This window comes from Pelobates fuscus, chromosome 6 (genome assembly GCF_036172605.1).
Source record: "Pelobates fuscus isolate aPelFus1 chromosome 6, aPelFus1.pri, whole genome shotgun sequence".
NCBI classification, from domain to species: domain Eukaryota; kingdom Metazoa; phylum Chordata; class Amphibia; order Anura; family Pelobatidae; genus Pelobates; species Pelobates fuscus.
The window spans coordinates 3409245-3424612 of NC_086322.1; the positions used below are offsets into that span (position 1 = coordinate 3409245).

The following is a 15368-nucleotide window of genomic DNA, read 5'->3' on the forward strand; positions in this document are numbered from 1 at the left end:
AGTGACAGTAACAGAGGGACTGAGGCCCTGCTCAGTGAGTTTACATGTTAGAGGGAGTGGGGTATAATGACACAGTAACAGAGGGATTGAGGGCCCTGCTCAGTGAGTTTACATGTTAGAAGGAGTGGGGTATAGTGACACAGTAACAGAGAGATTGAGGGCCTGCTCAGTGAGCTTACATGTTAGAGGGAGTGGAGTATAGTGACAGTAACAGAGGGATTGAGGTCCCTGCTCAGTGAGTTTACATGTTAGAGGGAGTGGGGTATAGTGACACAGTAACAGAGGGATTGAGGGCCCTGCTCAGTGAGTTTACATGTTAGAGGGAGTGGGGCATAGTGACACAGTAACAGAGGTGTAACGGACCGTTTCAGCATGGACGGGGAAAAATCCGTTTAGGTGATAATCCCCTTTAGATGGACCAGCAGCTACCATAAGCACCAACTTCCCGAACTCCCAAACTGCACGGATTCACCAACTCTCGAACAGCAGACACACTAACCCTGGAAGCAGCCGAACAGGAAAAGCAATATGAACAGCTTACACTCCTGGCAGTCGGCATACAGTCCCCTTTCCCCCCAAGAAAGAGACACACTCCAGCTTCAGGGTTAAACAGCAACAACTTGATTTATTCACACACAGGCTTATATGAGATTCTCAAATGCAAGGGAGGGGTTTACAATACACCAATCCAGTTTAAGGTACAACCCACACATCTCCTCCCTCCACCATATCTGTTAACACAATTAACAGGGACATATTTTTACCCAAGTTTTGGATGTACCCTAAATACTTGGGGTACATCCACAAATCCAATGTCTCCAGATAGCCCTAGTCTGGAGGAACAACATATGTTAAAACCAGCCCATTCGGATAAACGGTTCAGGAGTTATGGGACTTTAAAGTATTGACCGACCGCATGGGTAAAGTATCCGAAAACAGTTCCATGCATTTTGGCCCTGCGGTCGGTCACAAACAGGTGAATGAAACATACGAATTACTGGTGTTATAGAGACTAAGGGGAGTTCGTATGAATCCCCTAGTTCGTACGTTTCTTTCTACCGAACGGCGGCCCGTTCGGTAGTTTCCCCACGAAATCCTGGAAGTCTGGAGGTCTCAGCGGTGCTTGCCTAGTCAAGTGTCCGATTTCAGTTCCAGACACTCGACGGCAAAACACCGCTGTTCGGTAGTTAAAGATGGCTGCCGCCACGTGGTTGTTTCCTGAATGGCGGCCACCCAGAGGACACAGAACACATTACATGGATTGCCAATTACCTGTTTGCAACATTGTTGCAAACGGTAATTGGAGGCACACTTATTCCTGGGTGGTCTGGTTGTTCGGTAGTTTCCTCAATACAATGAATGGAGTGATTCTACCGAACAATCAGATGAATGCTGCATATATATCACCCAGGTTAAACTTAACACATGAATACATATACAATATTACAGGCAGTACACTAGAATATGCTTCCCGGCCTTAAAGGGACAGTAGTCCCAAAAGTCCCAATCTGTTCCTAGATGTTTTTAACCCCTTAAGGACCAAACTTCTGGAATAAAAGGGAATCATGACGTGTCACACATGTCATGTGTCCTTAAGGGGTTAAAGGGCCGGTAGCAGCAATATACATTATACCTGCCCAAATATAGGTTTTTATAGTACAATATGTCCAGGGCCATAGTCGCAGGGCAGGAGGCTAGCAGCCAGGCTTCTCCAGCCCACAGTGGCGAAGTTGGTTTCGCCACAAGAGGGATTGAGGCCCTGCTCAGTGAGTTTACATGTTAGAGGGAGTGGGGTATAGTGACACAGTAACAGAGGAATTGAGGGCCTGCTCAATGAGCTTACATGTTAGAGGGAGTGGGGTATAGTGACACAGTAACAGAGGGATTGAGGGCCCTGCTCAGTGAGTTCACATGCTAGAGGGATTGGGGTATAGTGACACAGTAACAGAGGGATTGAGGCCCTGCTCAGTGAGTTTACATGTTAGAGGGAGTGGGGTATAGTGACACAGTAACAGAGGGATTGAGGGCCCTGCTCAGTGAGTGTACATGTTAGTGTGAGTAGGGTATAGTGACACAGTAACAGGGATTGAGGGCCCTGCTCAGTGAGTTTACATGTTAGAGGGAGTGGGGTATAGTGACAGTAACAGAGGGATTGAGGGCCCTGCTCAGTGAGTTTACATGTTAGAGGGAGTGGGGTATAATGACACAGTAACAGAGGGATTGAGGGCCCTGCTCAGTGAGTTTACATGTTAGAAGGAGTGGGATATAGTGACACAGTAACAGAGAGATTGAGGGCCTGCTCAGTGAGCTTACATGTTAGAGGGAGTGGAGTATAGTGACAGTAACAGAGGGATTGAGGCCCTGCTCAGTGAGTTTACATGTTAGAGGGAGTGGGGTATAATGACACAGTAACAGAGGGATTGAGGGCCCTGCTCAGTGAGTTTACATGTTAGAGGGAGTGGGGCATAGTGACACAGTAACAGAGGGATTGAGGCCCTGCTCAGTGAGTTTACATGTTAGAGGGAGTGGGGTATAGTGACACAGTAACAGAGGAATTGAGGGCCCTGCTCAGTGAGTTCACATGCTAGAGGGATTGGGGTATAGTGACACAGTAACAGAGGGATTGAGGCCCTGCTCAGTGAGTTTACATGTTAGAGGGAGTGGGGTATAGTGACACAGTAACAGAGGGATTGAGGGCCCTGCTCAGTGAGTGTACATGTTAGTGTGAGTAGGGTATAGTGACACAGTAACAGGGATTGAGGGCCCTGCTCAGTGAGTTTACATGTTAGAGGGAGTGGGGTATAGTGACACAGTAACAGAGGGATTGAGGGCCCTGCTCAGAGAGTTTACAATCTAGAGGGAGTGGGGTATAGTGACACAGTAACAGAGGGATTGAGGGCCTGCTCAGTGAGTTTACATGTTAGAGGGAGTGGGGTATAGTGACACAGTAACAGAGGGATTGAGGGCCCTGCTCAGTGAGCTTACATGCTAGAGGGAGTGGGGTATAGTGACACAGTAACAGAGGGATTGAGGGCCTGCTCAGTGAGTTTACATGTTAGAGGGAGTGGGGTATAGTGACACAGTAACAGAGGGATTGAGGGCTCCGCTCAATGAGCTTACATGTTAGAGGGATTGGGTTATAGTGACACAGTAACAAAGGGATTGAGGGCCTTGCTCAGTGAGTTTACATGTTAGAGGGAGTGGGGTATAGTGACACAGTAACAGAGGGATTGAGGCCCTGCTCAGTGAGCTTACATGCTAGAGGGAGTGGGGGTTATAGTGACACAGTAACAGAGGGATTGAGGCCCTGCTCAGTGAGTTTACATGTTAGAGGGAGTGGGGTATACTGACACAGTAACAGAGGGATTGAGGGCCCTGCTCAGTGAGTTTGCATGTTAGAGGGAGTGGGGTATAGTGACACAGTAACAGAGGGATTGAGGGCCTGCTCAGTGAGTTTACATGTTAGAGGGAGTGGGGTATAGTGACACAGTAACAGAGGGATTGAGGGCCTGCTCAGTGAGTTTACATGTTAGAGGGAGTGGGGTATAGTGACACAGTAACAGAGGGATTTAGGGCCTGCACAGTGAGTTTACATGTTAGAGGGAGTGGGGTATAGTGACACAGTAACAGAGCGGTTGAGGCCCTGCTCAGTGAGCTTACATGTTAGAGGGAGTGGGGTATAGTGACACAGTAACAGAGGGATTGAGGGCCTGCTCAGTGAGTTTACATGTTAGAGGGAGTGGGGTATAGTGACACAGTAACAGAGCGGTTGAGGCCCTGCTCAGTGAGCTTACATGTTAGAGGGAGTGGGGTATAGTGACACAGTAGCAGAGCGGTTGAGGCCCTGCTCAGTGAGTTTACATGCTAGAGGGATTGGGGTATAGTGACACAGTAACAGAGGGATTAAGGGCCCTGCTCAGTGAGTTTACATGCTAGAGGGAGTGGGGTATAGTGACACAGTAACAGAGGGATTGAGGGCCCTGCTCAGTAAGTTTACATGTTAGAGGGAGTGGGGGTTATAGTGACACAGTAACAGAGGGATTGAGGCCCTGCTCAGTGAGTTTACATGTTAGAGGGAGTGGGGTATAGTGACACAGTAACAGAGGGATTGGGGGCCTGCTCAGTAAGTTTACATGTTAGAGGGAGTGGGGTATACTGACACAGTAACAGAGGGATTGAGGGCCTGCTCAGTGAGTTTACATGTTAGAGGGAGTGGGGTATAGTGACATAGTAACAGAGAGATTGAGAGCCTGCTCAGTGAGCTTACATGTTAGAGGGAGTGGGGTATAGTGACACAGTAACAGAGGGATTGGGGGCCTGCTCAGTGAGTTTACATGTTAGAGGGAGTGGGGTATAGTGACACAGTAACAGAGGGATTGAGGGCCTGCTCAGTGAGTTTACATGTTAGAGGGAGTGGGGTATAGTGACACAGTAACAGAGGGATTGAGGGCCTGCTCCTGCTCAGTGAGTTTGCATGTTAGAGGGAGTGGGGTATAGTGACACAGTAACAGAGGGATTGAGGGCCTGCTCAGTGAGTTTACATGTTAGAGGGAGTGGGGTATAGTGACACAGTAACAGAGGGATTGAGGGCCTGCTCAGTGAGTTTACATGTTAGAGGGAGTGGGGTATAGTGACACAGTAACAGAGGGATTGAGGGCCCTGCTCAGTGAGTTTACATGTTAGAGAGAGTGGGGTATAGTGACACAGTAACAGAGGGATTAAGGGCCCTATACATAGTGAGTGGGGTATAGTGACACAGTAACAGAGGGATTGGGGCCTGCTCAGTGAGTTTACATGTTAGAGGGAGTGGGGTGTAGTGACAGTAACAGAGGGATTGAGGGCCTGCTCAGTGAGCTTACATGTTAGAGGGAGTGGGGGTTATAGTGACACAGTAACAGAGGGATTGAGGGCCTGCTCAGTGAGTTTGCATGTTAGAGGGAGTGGGGTATAGTGACACAGTAACAGAGGGATTGAGGGCCTGCTCAGTGAGTTTACATGTTAGAGGGAGTGGGGTATAGTGACACAGTAACAGAGGGATTGAGGGCCTGCTCAGTGAGTTTACATGTTAGAGGGAGTGGGGTATAGTGACACAGTAACAGAGGGATTGAGGGCCTGCTCAGTGAGTTTGCATGTTAGAGGGAGTGGGGTATAGTGACACAGTAACAGAGGGATTGAGGGCCTGCTCAGTGAGTTTACATGTTAGAGGGAGTGGGGGTATAGTGACACAGTAACAGAGGGATTAAGGGCCTGCTCAGTGAGTTTACATGTTAGAGGGAGTAGGGTATAGTGACACAGTAGCAGAGCGGTTGAGGCCCTGCTCAGTGAGTTTACATGTTAGAGGGAGTGGGGTATAGTGACACAGTAACAGAGGCATTGAGGGCCCTGCTCAGTGAGTTTACATGTTAGAGGGAGTGGGGTATAGTGACACAGTAACAGAGGGATTGAGGGCCCTGCTCAGTGAGTTTACATGTTAGAGGGAGTGGGGTATAGTGACACAGTAACAGAGGGATTGAGGACCCTGCTCAGTGAGTTTACATGTTAGAGGGAGTGGGGTATAGTGACACAGTAACAGAGGGATTGAGGGCCCTGCTCAGTGAGTTTACATGTTAGAGGGAGTGGGGTATAGTGACACAGTATCAGAGGGATTGAGGGCCCTGCTCAGTGAGTTTACATGCTAGAGGGAGTGGGGTATAGTGACACAGTAACAGGGATTGAGGGCCCTGCTCAGTGAGTTTACATGTTAGAGGGAGTGGGGTATAGTGACACAGTATCAGAGGGATTGAGGGCCCTGCTCAGTGAGTTTACATGTTAGAGGGAGTGGGGTATAGTGACACAGTAACAGAGGGATTGAGGGCCTGCTCAGTGAGTTTACATGTTAGAGGGAGTGGGGTATAGTGATACAGTAACAGAGGGATTGAGGGCCCTGCTCAGTGAGTTTACATGTTAGAGGGAGTGGGGTATAGTGACACAGTAACAGAGGGATTGAGGGCCTGCTCAGTGAGTTTACATGTTAGAGGGAGTGGGGTATAGTGACACAGTAACAGAGGGATTGAGGCCCTGCTCAGTGAGTTTACATGTTAGAGGGAGTGGGGTATAGTGACACAGTAACAGAGGGATTGAGGGCCTGCTCAGTGAGTTTACATGTTAGAGGGATTGGGGTATAGTGACACAGTAACAGAGGGATTAAGGGCCTGCTCAGTGAGTTTACATGTTAGAGGGAGTGGGGTATAGTGACACAGTAACAGAGGGATTGAGGGCCTGCTCAGTGAGTTTACATGTTAGAGGGATTGGGGTATAGTGACATAGTAACAGAGGGATTAAGGGCCCTGCTCAGTGAGTTTACATGTTAGAGGGAGTGGGGTATAGTGACACAGTAACAGAGGGATTAAGGGCCTGCTCAGTGAGGTTACATGTTAGAGGGGGTGGGGTATAGTGACACAGTAACAGAGGGATTGAGGCCCTGCTCAGTGAGTTTACATGTTAGAGGGAGTGGGGTATAGTGACACAGTAACAGAGGGATTGAGGGTCCTGCTCAGTGAGTTTACATGTTAGAGGGAGTGGGGTATAGTGACACAGTAACAGAGGGATTGAGGGCCCTGCTCAGTGAGTTTACATGTTAGAGGGAGTGGGGTATAGTGACACAGTAACAGAGGGATTGAGGGCCTGCTCAGTGAGGTTACATGCTAGAGGGAGTGGGGTATAGTGACACAGTAACAGAGGGATTGAGGGCCTGCTCAGTGACCTTACATGTTAGAGGGAGTGGGGTAAAGTGACAGTAACAGAGGGATTGAGGCCCTGCTCAGTGAGCTTACATGTTAGAGGGAGTGGGGTATAGTGACACAGTAACAGAGGGATTGGGGGCCCTGCTCAGTGAGTTTACATGTTAGAGGGAGTGGGGTATAGTGACACAGTAACAGAGGGATTGAGGGCCTGCTCAGTGAGTTTACATGTTAGAGGCAGTGGGGTATAGTGACACAGTAACAGAGGGATTGAGGGCCTGCTCAGTGAGTTTACATGTTAGAGGGAGTGGGGTATAGTGACAGTAACAGAGGGATTGAGGGCCCTGCTCAGTGAGTTTACATGTTAGAGGCAGTGGGGTATAGTGACACAGTAACAGAGGGATTGAGGTCCTGCTCAGTGAGTTTACATGTTAGAGGGAGTGGGGTATAGTGACAGTAACAGAGGGATTGAGGGCCCTGCTCAGTGAGTTTACATGCTAGAGGGAGTGGGGTATAGTGACACAGTAACAGAGGGATTGAGGCCCTGCTCAGTGAGCTTACATGTTAGAGGGAGTGGGGTATAGTGACACAGTAACAGAGGGATTGAGGGCACTGCTCAATGAGTTTACATGTTAGAGGGGGTGGGGTATAGTGACACAGTAACAGAGGGATTGAGGGCCTGCTCAGTGAGTTTACATGTTAGAGGGAGTGGGGTATAGTGACACAGTAACAGAGGGATTAAGGGCCCTGCTCAGTGAGTTTACATGCTAGAGGTAGTGATACCGGAGAAACTGACGGAAGCCAAGCACAGAGAGATGGACACAGGTTTCTTCAGGAAGGAACAGATTCTTTATTCGATTCACCGATCGGGACTCAGAGGGACTAATGTCACCAAAAAACAGCAAAGTCTGAGTCCTGATCATACAGTGTAGGTCCCTTATATAGGCATGTAGCTCCTCCCATAATCAGTTCAACCTACACATACTCTTATCTAATCAACTGAATAGAGACTAAATTCCTGTTTGACCACATGGCTTGCCCAGCACAATGGAGGAGGGGAAATAGTCGTATATCCTGTATTCCTACACATGCTCCTTACACTACTGATTGTATCTTAGCTACGTGTAACTGACTAACTGATACATCAACATATGCAAGTACACATACCACGTGGCAATCTTCTCCTAGTAAATTTATTTTTACTGAGATTTCACCACAGTAGTGGGGTATAGTATCACAAAAGGTAAGGATAGTATTAACTAATGACGTTGAAAGAGAGGAATCTGTCAGGAGCTATTAACAGTTTAATTATTATTATTGCCATTTATATAGCGCCAACAGATTCCGTAGCACTTTACAATATTATGAGAGGGGGGATGTGACTATAAATAGGACAATTACAAATAAACTTGCAGGAACGATAGGTTGAAGAGGGCCCTGTTCAAACGAGCTTACAGTCTATAGCAGGTGGGGAATAAGACACATTAGGACAGGGGATAGCAATCAAACAAGGTGGGAGTGAAGCAGAGCTGGAGGAGAGAGTAGAGTGCTGCCCTTTAGGAGAGAGTGAGAGACAGGTACGTTAGGTAGAGGTTACTCTGGGAGGCCATGAGCTTCCCTAAAGAGATGGGTTTTAAGGCACTTCTTTTGTGGGTAGAGAGAGGTTAATGGAGGGACCTGCAGGCTCTGGGTAGAGAGGGGTTAATGGAGGGACCTGCAGGCTGTGGGTAGAGAGGGGTTAATGGAGGGATCTGCTGGCTGTGGGTAGAGAGGGGTTAATGGAGGGATCTGCTGGCTGTGGGTAGAGAGGGGTTAATGGAGGGATCTGCTGGCTGTGGGTAGAGAGGGGTTAATGGAGGGATCTGCAGGCTGTGGGTAGAGAGGGGTTAATGGAGGGACCTGCAGGCTGTGGGTAGAGAGGGGTTAATGGAGGGATCTGCTGGCTGTGGGTAGAGAGGGGTTAATGGAGGGATCTGCTGGCTGTGGGTAGAGAGGGGTTAATGGAGGGATCTGCTGGCTGTGGGTAGAGAGGGGTTAATGGAGGGACCTGCAGGCTGTGGGTAGAGAGGGGTTAATGGAGGGATCTGCAGGCTGTGGGTAGAGAGGGGTTAATGGAGGGACCTGCAGGCTGTGGGTAGAGAGGGGTTAATGGAGGGATCTGCTGGCTGTGGGTAGAGAGGGGTTAATGGAGGGATCTGCTGGCTGTGGGTAGAGAGGGGTTAATGGAGGGATCTGCTGGCTGTGGGTAGAGAGGGGTTAATGGAGGGACCTGCAGGCTGTGGGTAGAGAGGGGTTAATGGAGGGATCTGCAGGCTGTGGGTAGAGAGGGGTTAATGGAGGGACCTGCAGGCTGTGGGTAGAGAGGGGTTAATGGAGGGATCGGCTGGCTGTGGGTAGAGAGGGGTTAATGGAGGGATCTGCTGGCTGTGGGTAGAGAGGGGTTAATGGAGGGATCTGCTGGCTGTGGGTAGAGAGGGGTTAATGGAGGGACCTGCAGGCTGTGGGTAGAGAGGGGTTAATGGAGGGATCTGCAGGCTGTGGGTAGAGAGGGGTTAATGGAGGGATCTGCAGGCTGTGGGTAGAGAGGGATTAATGGAGGGACCTGCAGGCTGTGGGTAGAGAGGGGTTAATGGAGGGACCTGCAGGCTGTGGGTAGAGAGGGGTTAATGGAGGGATCTGCAGGCTGTGGGTAGAGAGGGGTTAATGGAGGGATCTGCAGGCTGTGGGTAGAGAGGGGTTAATGGAGGGACCTGCAGGCTGTGGGTAGAGAGGGGTTAATGGAGGGACCTGCAGGCTGTGGGTAGAGAGGGGTTAATGGAGGGACCTGCAGGCTGTGGGTAGAGAGGGGTTAATGGAGGGACCTGCAGGCTGTGGGTAGAGAGGGGTTAATGGAGGGACCTGCAGGCTGTGGGTAGAGATGGGTTAATGGAGGGATCTGCAGGCTGTGGGTAGAGAGGGGTTAATGGAGGGACCTGCAGGCTGTGGGTAGAGAGGGGTTAATGGAGGGACCTGCAGGCTGTGGGTAGAGAGGGGTTAATGGAGGGACCTGCAGGCTGTGGGTAGAGAGGGGTTAATGGAGGGACCTGCAGGCTGTGGGTAGAGAGGGGTTAATGGAGGGATCTGCAGGCTGTGGGTGGAGAGGGGTTAATGGAGGGACCTGCAGGCTGTGGGTGGAGAGGGGTTAATGGAGGGACCTGCAGGCTGTGGGTAGAGAGGGGTTAATGGAGGGACCTGCAGGCTGTGGGTGGAGAGGGGTTAATGGAGGGACCTGCAGGCTGTGGGTAGAGAGGGGTTAATGGAGGGATCTGCAGGCTGTGGGTGGAGAGGGGTTAATGGAGGGACCTGCAGGCTGTGGGTAGAGAGGGGTTAATGGAGGGACCTGCAGGCTGTGGGTAGAGAGGGGTTAATGGAGGGATCTGCAGGCTGTGGGTAGAGAGGGGTTAATGGAGGGACCTGCAGGCTGTGGGTAGAGAGGGGTTAATGGAGGGACCTGCAGGCTGTGGGTAGAAAGGGGTTAATGGAGGGATCTGCAGGCTGTGGGTAGAGAGGGGTTAATGGAGGGATCTGCAGGCTGTGGGTAGAGAGGGGTTAATGGAGGGACCTGCAGGCTGTGGGTAGAGAGGGGTTAATGGAGGGACCTGCAGGCTGTGGGTAGAGAGGGGTTAATGGAGGGACCTGCAGGCTGTGGGTAGAGAGGGGTTAATGGAGGGACCTGCAGGCTGTGGGTAGAGAGGGGTTAATGGAGGGATCTGCAGGCTGTGGGTAGAGAGGGGTTAATGGAGGGACCTGCAGGCTGTGGGTAGAGAGGGGTTAATGGAGGGACCTGCAGGCTGTGGGTAGAGAGGGGTTAATGGAGGGACCTGCAGGCTGTGGGTAGAGAGGGGTTAATGGAGGGATCTGCAGGCTGTGGGTAGAGAGGGGTTAATGGAGGGACCTGCAGGCTGTGGGTAGAGAGGGGTTAATGGAGGGATCTGCAGGCTGTGGGTGGAGAGGGGTTAATGGAGGGACCTGCAGGCTGTGGGTAGAGAGGGGTTAATGGAGGGACCTGCAGGCTGTGGGTAGAGAGGGGTTAATGGAGGGATCTGCAGGCTGTGGGTAGAGAGGGGTTATTGGAGGGATCTGCAGGCTGTGGGTAGAGAGGGGTTAATGGAGGGATCTGCAGGCTGTGGGTAGAGAGGGGTTAATGTTGGGACCTGCAGGCTGTGGGTAGAGAGGGGTTAATGGAGGGATCTGCAGGCTGTGGGTAGAGAGGGGTTAATGGAGGGATCTGCAGGCTGTGGGTAGAGAGGGGTTAATGGAGGGACCTGCAGGCTGTGGGTAGAGAGGGGTTAATGGAGGGACCTGCAGGCTGTGGGTAGAGAGGGGTTAATGGAGGGATCTGCAGGCTGTGGGTAGAGAGGGGTTAATGGAGGGATCTGCAAGCTGTGGGTAGAGAGGGGTTAGTGGAGGGATCTGCAGGCTGTGGGTAGAGAGGGGTTAATGGAGGGACCTGCAGGCTGTGGGTAGAGAGGGGTTAATGGAGGGATCTGCAGGCTCTGGGTAGAGAGGGGTTAATGGAGGGATCTGCAGGCTGTGGGTAGAGAGGGGTTAATGGAGGGATCTGCAGGCTGTGGGTAGAGAGGGGTTAATGGAGGGACCTGCAGGCTGTGGGTAGAGAGGGGTTAATGGAGGAGGTGGTTACAATCTCCAGACTTTCCTGTAACCTCACTTCCTGTAGAGAATCTCAGAGCAGGCTGATACAGTGTGCAGAGCCCCAATTGTGGAACAACAGTACAGGAGTTTGAGGTCAGAAGGTGTTTGTGTGTATATAATGCATGCATGGTGTGTGTAATGCATGTATAGTGTGTGTATACTGGATGCATGGTGTGTGTATATAAACACTGCATGCAGTGTGTGTAATGCATGTATAGTGTGTGTATACTGGATGCATGGTGTGTGTTTGTATAATGTTTGCATGGTGTGTGTGTATACTGTGTGTGTGTAATGCATGTATGGTGTGTGTATATATACGGCATGCATGGTGTGTTTATACTGCATGGTGTGTGTGTGTATACTGTGTTTGCGCGGTGTGTATACTGTGTGCGTGGCGGATTTGGGTGAATGATTGTATACTTTGTAATCGTTGACGTGGATATTGTGAATTCTCTGTGCCTGATGTATGTACTGAGTGCTTAATTTTGTGTTTAAAGTGTGCATGTTGTGTGTGTGTGTGTGTATACTGTTTGAACATTTCCTGTTCTGTGTGCATGTGTGCTGTTTATACTCTGTGCTCGCTGCATGCTATTATTATTTTAATATTTATATAGCACCATCAGATTCCGTAGCGCTGTACAATGGTGTGTTATGTGTATGCGTGCTGTATACATACTCCTTGCTGCTCACTGTGTGTCCGTGGAGTGCGGTGATTGTCATATTGTGTGTCAGTGTGTGTGAGTGCATGTGTTTTGGGAACCTATATAGCACGTGCAGCCCATTGAAATCATACCATATGTTAGAGAGAGGCGTGTGCTAGAGCTCTCTAACTTGTAATCTCACTCAACGTGGAACTCGAGCGCTTCCTGACCTTACCGTGCCAGGCTGTACTGCTTATTAACCCTTACCGTGCCAGGCTGTACTTCTAATTAACCCTTACCGTGCCAGGCTGTACTTCTAATTAACCCTTACCGTGCCAGGCTGTACTGCTTATTAACCCTTACCGTGCCAGGCTGTACTTCTAATTAACCCTTACCGTGCCAGGCTGTACTTCTAATTAACCCTTACCGTGCCAGGCTGTACTGCTTATTAACCCTTACCGTGCCAGGCTGTACTTCTAATTAACCCTTACCAAGCCAGGCTGTACTGCTTATTAACCCTTACCGTGCCAGGCTGTACTGCTTATTAACCCTTACCGTGCCAGGCTGTACTTCTAATTAACCCTTACCGTGCCAGGCTGTACTTCTAATTAACCCTTACCGTGCCAGGCTGTACGTCTAATTAACCCTTACCGTGCCAGGCTGTACTGCTTATTAACCCTTACCGTGCCAGGCTGTACTTCTAATTAACCCTTACCAAGCCAGGCTGTACTGCTTATTAACCCTTACCGTGCCAGGCTGTACTTCTAATTAACCCTTACCGTGCCAGGCTGTACTTCTAATTAACCCTTACCGTGCCAGGCTGTACTTCTAATTAACCCTTACCGTGCCAGGCTGTACTAATAATTAACCCTTACCGTGCCAGGCTGTACTTCTAATTAACCCTTACCGTGCCAGGCTGTACTTCTAATTAACCCTTACCGTGCCAGGCTGTACTAATAATTAACCCTTACCGTGCCAAGCTGTACTGCTTATTAACCCTTACTGTGCCAAGCTGTACTATACTAATTAACCCTTACCATGCCAGGCTGTACTATACTAATTAACCCTTACCGTGCCATGCTGTACTGCTAATTAACCCTTTTTGTGCCACTAATAAATCGTTAGTGTGCTAAGCTGTTCCTTTAACCCTTACTGTGACACAGTATCTAAAATCCCTTTGAGTATATACACGGTGTACAAAACACGTTTAATTTAGTTTCTTTTTGTAATACTTAATGTACACGTACTACCATAACTAGCCCTTACTGTGACACATACTATCATAACTAGCCCTTATTGTGACACATACTACCATAACTAGCCCTTACTGTGACACATACTATCATAACTAGCCCTTACTGTGACACATACTATCATAACTAGCCCTTACTGTGACACATACTATCATAACTAGCTCTTACTGTGACACGTACTATCATAACTAGCCCTTACTGTGACACATACTATCATAACTAGCCCTTACTGTGACACATACTATCATAACTAGCCCTTACTGTGACAGATACTATCATAACTAGCCTTTACTGTGACACATACTATCATAACTAGCCCTTACTGTGACACATACTATCATAACTAGCCCTTACTGTGACACATACTATCATAACTAGCTCTTACTGTGACACGTACTATCATAACTAGCTCTTACTGTGACACATACTATCATAACTAGCCCTTACTGTGACACATACTATCATAACTAGCCCTTACTGTGACACATACTATCATAACTAGCCGTTACTGTGACACATACTATCATAACTAGCTCTTACTGTGACACGTACTATCATAACTAGCCGTTACTGTGACACATACTATCATAACTAGCTCTTACTGTGACACGTACTATCATAACTAGCCCTTACTGTGACACAGACTACCATAACTAGCCCTTACTGTGACACAGACTACCATAACTAGCCCTTACTGTGACACAGACTACCATAACTAGCCCTTCCTGTGACACAGACTACCATAACTAGCCCTTCCTGTGACACAGACTACCATAACTAGCCCTTCCTGTGACACAGACTACCATAACTAGCCCTTCCTGTGACACAGACTACCATAACTAGCCCTTCCTGTGACACAGACTACCATAACTAGCCCTTCCTGTGACACAGTCTACCATAACTAGCCCTTCCTGTGACAGTCTACCATAACTAGCCCCTCCTGTGACAGTCTACCATAACTAGCCCTTCCTGTGACACAGACTACCATAACTAGCCCTTCCTGTGACACAGACTACCATAACTAGCCCTTCCTGTGACACAGACTACCATAACTAGCCCTTCCTGTGACACAGACTACCATAACTAGCCCTTCCTGTGACACAGACTACCATAACTAGCCCTTCCTGTGACACAGACTACCATAACTAGCCCTTCCTGTGACACAGACTACCATAACTAGCCCTTCCTGTGACACAGACTACCATAACTAGCCCTTCCTGTGACACAGACTACCATAACTAGTCCTTCCTGTGACACAGACTACCATAACTAGCCCTTCCTGTGACACAGACTACCATAACTAGCCCTTCCTGTGACACAGACTACCATAACTAGCCCTTCCTGTGACACAGACTACCATAACTAGCCCTTCCTGTGACACAGACTACCATAACTAGCCCTTACTGTGACACAGACTATCATAACTAGCCCTTACTGTGACACAGACTATCATAACTAGCCCTTACTGTGACACAGACTATCATAACTAGCCCTTACTGTGACACAGACTATCATAACTAGCCCTTACTGTGACACATACTATCATAACTAGCCGTTACTGTGACACATACTATCATAACTAGCCGTTACTGTGACACATACTATCATAACTAGCCTTGTTGTGACACATACTATCATAACTAGCCCTTGCTGTGACACGTACTATTATAACTAATCCTTACTGTGACACATACTTTCATAACTAGTCCTTCTATCATAACTAGTCCTTACTGTGATACATACTATCATAACTAGTCCTTACTGTGATACATACTGTGACGGACCGCCGGGTACCTCCGTCAATTGCTGCTTCCTAGTACTTGCGAACACCATAAGCACTGCACTGGAACCCCATAACCACCGTAAACCCCACAAACCGCTGCTACTTGGTTGGGGTCTCGCTGTCCAGCAGGATCCAGCTTCCAGTGGATAGACCTCTCCTACTCTAGAGAGCGAAGCCGGCTGCTCTTATAAGAGCAAGTGTTGTGATCCAAGGGAGTATAGTGATTATAGCAATCCCCAGAGTGAATATAGCTCTCCAATCCCCCAAACATGAGCCTAGA

General features: G+C 49.0%; 1 protein-coding gene across 3 annotated transcripts in view; it reads left to right on the top strand.

Moving 5' to 3' along the window:
* The first annotated feature begins 11434 nt into the window (after positions 1-11434).
* The window catches only part of LOC134614088 (programmed cell death protein 4-like), a 72630-nt gene continuing 68696 nt past the window's right edge, over positions 11435-15368 (top strand). For all 3 annotated transcript variants that reach the window (XM_063457509.1, XM_063457511.1, XM_063457510.1), the window contains exon 1: positions 11435-11504. The gene's annotated coding sequence lies outside the window, so the exon portion shown is untranslated. The remainder of the gene's footprint in view (positions 11505-15368) is intronic.